We start from the raw sequence: 7,576 nt of genomic DNA on the forward strand, positions 1-7,576 counted from the left end.
AATACCTAATTCTTTAGTAAATGAATTATTCACTTTTTCTAAATTATTTATAACAAATTGTATTCTACCCTCAAGCTCTATCAATTGTTTAATCAAGTGGTCTTAGGGAGTTACGAAAATATGTTTGATATCATTGTCAACGTAATCATTATACATGTCATCCTCAATATCACTTTCGACGACCATTTCAAAATCACATTCGCCATCACTTTCAATACCACTATATAATATTTCGCCAGCATATTTCATGTTCAGACGTTAATATTTCAGTTTCGAAATCAATTCTAAAATCATTTAGCCTTTTTTTTACTAAATAATAAATATTTTATTCCGTACCTTTTATTTTCATTCGATGAAGTCCTAAATTAAACATTTTGAAAGACTTGTTTTTAGAATTGTAACTTCTTGTAGTAATATTTATATATTTATAGAAGGAGCTATCGGACCACTCCACTACCACTACAGTGATCGAAAGACTCCCTTATCTTTAGTTATTTGTCTAATTTCAGAAACAATACAATTTTTGTATGTTTATTACTTATTTAAATTTGGAATTATGAAAAATTTTAAGCAATTTAATAAATTTAAATGTAAATTTATTCGATTTTTCTTCATAAAATTGTTCGAATTATTCGTTATTCGAAAATGATAATTTTTATATTGTTCGAATAATTATTCGTAAGAAATTATTCGAGTAATCGAACGATCATTACTCGAATGAATACCCTACTAACTACCCATGAATTATTTTTTTTATTATTTTTAGAAACAAGCATAAACTGGGAGGCGTTTTGATTGTCTGCAGAAACACCCATGGATTGGTAGTCCAGCGCACTATTGTCTGTTTAGTCATTTATGTCAATATTTCCAACTAGAATTTTGTTAAAGTAATGACTTATTTATAAATGATTGTGGTTAGTATTTGCCTCAAATGATATCACCGTGATTTAATAATGCTTTAAAATTATATTGTGTAAGTTGTGAAGTGCCAGATTAACTCCCTACATTCTCATTTTCAGAATAAGTTTTTTTTTTTATTTTAAATGACAATTTTTAAATTAACAAAGCTGGCAAATACATACAACTGTTTTCTTTAACTTAATAATTAAGTTTCCGTAATAAAAAAGTTGTTTCTTGTCTTGCAAAAAGTTTTTTTCTGTAATGCTCTGAAATAATAAACGAAATATTACATTGACTCAAAAATTCTTTTGTTTTATCTATCTCCTATGAAAATGTCACATTTATATTTGAAATTCGGACTACACTTTTAAATATAAATGTGACAGTACATAGTTTGCAACGATCAAACATCAGCCACACATACATGTGATGATAATTAAGGATATTAAAATCAAAGATGGGCACTTTGCAGTACCAGTACTTTTTCAGTATGAAAATGTGGCTTATGACTCAAAAAAAATTTTCCACTTTTATTTTGGTTTCGATAGTTTTTGAGACGCTCTTTCACGTGGTGAAAACTAGAAAGTCTTAACTTGCTTTTGGGCATGACTGTTCATAATGCAAAAGAAAAACTATTTAGAAACTGAAATGCATTGTTTATCTTTAACAGCTGTTTCACTCAATTTCTTTTTTGAGTCATAAGCCACCTTTTCATAGGCCGGGTCACATATATTTATTTTTACTGATTATTGGAAAAAAATCAGTATTCAATAAATGTTTACCGACTACTGAAAAAAAATTTCAGTATTCAGTAAATTTTACTAAATTGATTTTCAGTAATCAGTTAATTTTACTGATTACTGATTTTTTTTTTTCATTAATTAGTAAAATTTATTGAATACTGATTTTTTTTCCAGTAATCAGTAAAAATTGAATTGAATGAAATATAATTTTCATTACCAGTAAGCATTTACTGATTTCTGAAATGCTTACTGCAGTAAAAAAGTAATGCAGTATGCCCAATGGGCATTGCCATGTATGATTTAAATTAGATGATATACTAAATATCATTATAATTTTATTGTGAATGCTACTAGCTCTTAAACCAGCTATAGTCTGACGAGTTTACAAATCTATTTATTGTAAAATACTTATGATCGCAATAATATTAAAGTGCACGTACTATGTGTATTGAATATTAGGATGTCCCCGTTCGTGTGAAGCCAAAAAGTAGTTGATATTTACAACTAAAATTGTTCATTAACTATAGTTGTTAAAAATATTTACTGTTCTATTTTTATTGCGGAAACTATAAAACAACTCAAACAAAAAAATTACTCAAAATAATCACACGAGTGTTGTTTTTGTTTTCACATATATTTTTCTACTAATACATTCTCACCATTAGGTTTATGACAACTGAGTTAGGTCTTTGACAGGAGAGTTTCCACTCTATGTCTATTATCCATGTTTAAAACCTTGTTAAAACTATGTAGTAAGTATTAAATAACTAAGGTTGGCTAGCGATTCAAACGGTAACGGTTTTTATATACATATTTATAAAAATATATTTTTTATTCGAATGAAGAATATTTTTAAATTTTGAATAAATCAATAATTGTCAATCAAAGGTTTAAAAAAGGTTATATACATAAATACAAATTTGAGTTTAGTACTTTTTTGGTACCTTTTCTATCTGTTGTTCTACGAAACGAAATTTGTGTTGTAGTTTTATGCTATCTCAAAAATATGTATTTGAGAAGAAATTTCTTCATAATTATTTAAAGGGTAAAAACGCGGTAATAAGTGGAATTTTTTATTGATTAACGGTCCAAAAATGCGAAAATATCATATTGTTGGTATTTTTTGGTACCTTTTGTATATTGTAATTTGTTCTAAATTGGAAAAAATAATGTTGTAGCTTCGTAGAATCACTCAAATAAGTATTTGAAAAAACCTTTTTCCATAAGGTAATTGGACAATTAAAATTAAAGGTGTAACAAGTAATTCGAATTGTTATTTTCAATTTTTTTTTTTAAATTTTTTAAATATATTAATATATCTTATATATTAATGACTTAGTAATCCAGATATACATAGTTCTAAAATAGGTAAAAAATCGAGGTTGTCATGGTTTTTTCTTCATATCTCAGCCATTTGTGGATCGATTTTGCTGATTTTAAATAGGAAACTTCTCGAAAGCATGTCTGACAGAATTATTGAAGATTTGGGTCCCGAAGATATCAGAAAATTGATTTCAACAGATAGACGGACATGGTTTAATCGACTCCGCTATCTATAAGGATCCAGAATATATATACTTTATAGGGTCGGACAATTATATTGTGGAAATTACAAACGGAATGATAAACTTATATATATATAACCTTCTCACGAAGGTGAAGGATATAAAAAAGGGTAAAGATTTTGTGTTTAAAGATACAAAATCTGTAGCTCTAAGACTACGAAATTTGTGTTGTATCTACATGCAATCACAACAATTAGCATTAAAGGGTAATAACGGATAAAATAATAAATCACATTCAGGCTGACTTCCAAAATGTATCCATGCAAAGTTTGTTTGCAGTTCTCCTACGGTAATTTAATTATGTACATATTTAAACTTCCTAAACAAAGCAACTATATACTTTGTTTACATTTACGATATGAAATGAACATAATGCAAATTATAATTTTTTTCACTGAAAAATATATAAAAGTATTTATTTGGTGTTTATATTAAGTTTTTTTATCCAAAAAAAAATAATATTACTTCCATTTGTGAGTTGGCCATTTTCTATATTTTCTTTTTTATTTATGTGCGTAAATAAAAAATTGTCAAAGAAAGCATCAACTATAAAACCGATGCGTGATTGCTTTTTTACTGCGTTCAAAATACTCATTTTCGGCATTTTGAAATAGTATACACAGTAAGCATTTTGTATGCCGGCATTATGAAACAGTATACTTTGTTCAAATACAAAGCAACTAACATTTTGGAAGTCAGCCTCAGTTTTAACGTTTTAAATGTGGATTTATATAATGGAAAATAAGTTCAAAACAACATAAATATGATAAATACAAATTTAAAGGTCCAAAAAGATAAAAGTTTATTATTGGTAAATTGTATTGTACATTAGATTAGATTCCCTCTTTGGACGGTCAGTGATATTTGAGATTATTTTAATACGTATTAAAATGTAAAATATGGATAAATCTGAATTGGTAGTATTATGAAATGGGGGTAGATTAGCAAATGATGAAGAATGGTGTTACAAAGGAGATCCTGTAAAAATTGTGTCTGCATTCAGTTACTTAGAACGGACGAATCAAGCCAATACCGGACACTCTGTTCCAAAGTGAAGCGTATCCCAGAAATGCCATTCTGCATCGATCGAAACAGATAGTCGTCGGACGGGGTACGGTGTGTCTTATAAAGGGGTTAATGCAAATCTTCCCAACCAGTTCATTCTAAATAGGTAATCTAATGAATCAGTTGCATTCGGTACAGATTCCCTGTAATGGTCTGATCAGATTTCAGCAGCTCATGCCAAATACAGAGAATTACCTTAGCGTTTCCGGTTATTGCAATGGATCCATTTTTCATCGCAAGTAATGATTCGCTGCCAAATTTATTTTCTTTTATAGAGTTCAAGCAGCATTTCAGTCATACAAAATCGTCTTTCAAGGTCTATCATCTTCAATTCGTATGGTACCCAATTTCCCTGCTTTTGGATAAATCGTGCTGCTTGCAAATAGGCAAAAACAAGAACTACCTTTATCTATGACCTATTTTTGATATATATCTGTATTACAAAGTTATTAATATAGACATTATGGATATCTATTGCAAACACCTTTCTTTTCTGTTTGAAAGGTAAACATACATATATTTGAAACAAATAAAAAAACAAATTTTAAAATTAATTTCAATGATTTGTATGGGGACAAGGGACTAATGTTGCTCGATTTTTGCTATACTTTACAGTATAATTTCAGAGTACTTACAACTAATTTGTGCAAAATTTTATCAGGATTGACGCATAATTCAGATTATTATGACTGATCATACAGTATTTCGGACATTTGTGAAATCATGGACCGATATTGCCCAAACAGACGCACGAACAGAGCTAGATCATCTTAGAATCTTATGAGCACCCAAAATATATATGGGGCATTTCATGTCAAGTGATCCAACTTTTGAAATCGATGTGTTCCGATCGGGATGAAACCAAGGTTAGTTCCAACTCGCATCCCACTAAGTGACCAAAAATATCTTAAAGGAATGGACCTAAGCTTTCTTTTGAGCAAAAAAATATTTAAAAAGGGACTATTTTGAATAAAAGTTATATTTTTAAAAAGAAAATCAAAAATTTTATGTCTTGAGTTACAAAATATTTATATTGATAGATATCCCACTAAGCGACAAAAAGGGTCTTCAAGAAAAATATCTCAGCTTTTGTTTGAGCTACAAAAAAGGGACCATTTTACAAAATATTTATTTTGATAGATATCCCACTCGCTAAGCGACCCATCAAGGAAAATATCTAAGCTTTATTTTAAGAAAAAAAAAAAAAAAAAAAAAGGAAAAGAAAAAGAAAGAGCTATCTAAACTATTTGGGACACTCAGAGATTTCTCGACCGATCTTGTTGAGTTAATATCCAATAGAACTAACCTTGGTGCAAATTTCATCCCGATCGGAAGACATCGATTTCAAAAGTTGGTTCACTTAATATGAAATGACCCATATACTTTTGTGGATTTGCGTCAAATATTTTGATGTGTTACAAACCGAATGACAAAATCTATATCCCCCCACCTTTTTTGATGGTGGATATAAAAAACACTAAACGAAGTGATCGAGAAAAGCTATAATTATTTCCATACTCTATGGACTCCAATTTGAGAACCCGTGCATATTTTTGGTGTAGAATAGTGTTATTAAAAATTTGTATACATATAAATATAAGTATTCTACGATTATATAAAAATTTGTCTAAGAATGATAAGAATGGGGCCACCCTAATTCATTTGTGTATGTGTGATTGTATGAATATGTGTATGTATTAACAATAGGAATCTAACAGGTAACGCATTCGTATTTAAAAATGTCTTCAATGTACTTCCAAAATGTATCGTTTTGGTAGAATGATTTTTCATCTAATAAATATAAAAATTACTATTAATAACAAACTTAACAATTACAATCCAGTAGTAAAACCGTAAGTAAGGAGTGTGCTCGAAAAAAATGGTGCGTACATTTAGGTTTATAACATTGTTTACACACAAGCGAAATTTTAACCGTTTTAGTTCTTACACTTGTCGCTACTGCTAGAAACGTCATGCTAACTAAACCTTATTCTATTTTTTCCAAAAATGTAGCATGGGAAAAAAGTAAAAAAAAAATATTTTGAAAATTTTAAATGAAATGTTTAATCAAAATGCAAAGTCAGAAGGAAATTTTTAATTTGTTATTTGTTATTGAGAATCCCAGAATTCCCAACAAACTTTGAAATAATCCCAAATATGGTATTATTTTAGATATTTGACTCTGTTGACGGTACCCAGGTCCGGGCTATATTTTTCATAATGTTGAAATTTACATAATAAATAGGTCTACTTCAGATGCCTCTGGACCTCGCAATAATACAAATTTTGAAATTATTTGTCTACTATAATACATCCCAAAAATATAAACACATTATTCATAATTTAAATACACATAACTTTTAACTCGGTATTGATTTTGAAATAATTCTCTTTTGCGAATATTTATAAATTTGTGGTTGATTAAAAAATATATTTGAAAAAAAATCGAGAAAGATTTGGATGCGCTATTAGCCAAAATCTAGACTAAGGTAGGTAGAAAAACTGAAATCTTAATGCAAATATCTCGTAAACTGTAAGAGATAAAATATACCCAGCAAAAACTTACATTGAAAAGTAATTAGTTAAAAATCTAATATACCTACTATTCACTACTTACACAATAGCTTTTTAACTCATTATTTTAACACGGTGATCTCATTGGAGGCAAGTACTTACCACCCTCGCTTACAAATAGGCAGTTAAATAAGTTGTTTTGTTGTAGAGTTATTTATAGAATTATAGACATGCAATAAAATAAATGGGCAAATTGAGAAAAAGTAACTGATTATTTTTTTTTTTTATTTTGTTTTTTTAGACTTTAGCTCACAAGTACTTATGTATCAGATTATATTCCACCCATTACTAAACTACTTATATGTAATACAGGTGGATGTAGTAGTCATTGAAAAGTATGCTGTTCAGTAATTGCAAGTCATTACCAAGTTTTTGCTGGGTAGCTACTATTGTGATCGATTCTTCGACATTGTTTAGAAACCGGTTTTCGGTTTCTTCGAAAAATTGCAATTTAATATAAACCGGTTTCGGTTTTTTAATAATAACCGGTTAAACTGTTTTTATGGAAAAATATTGAAACGCATAGATATAAGAAACAAAAAAAAATATTTATTAAAATGATAGTTATTAAAACAAAAAACAGTTCATGGTAAAACATAACACTACAAAAATGAGATCATATAATAAAAAATAAGCCTTTTGATTATTTCTTTTAACCTTCACAAGGTCTTCGGATCAAATCTGAGCCATGCTGACATTAAAATTGATTTTTTTCTAAAATTGAGTGGT

This window comes from Calliphora vicina, chromosome 1, assembly GCF_958450345.1.
Source record: "Calliphora vicina chromosome 1, idCalVici1.1, whole genome shotgun sequence".
Taxonomy (NCBI): Eukaryota; Metazoa; Arthropoda; class Insecta; order Diptera; family Calliphoridae; genus Calliphora; species Calliphora vicina.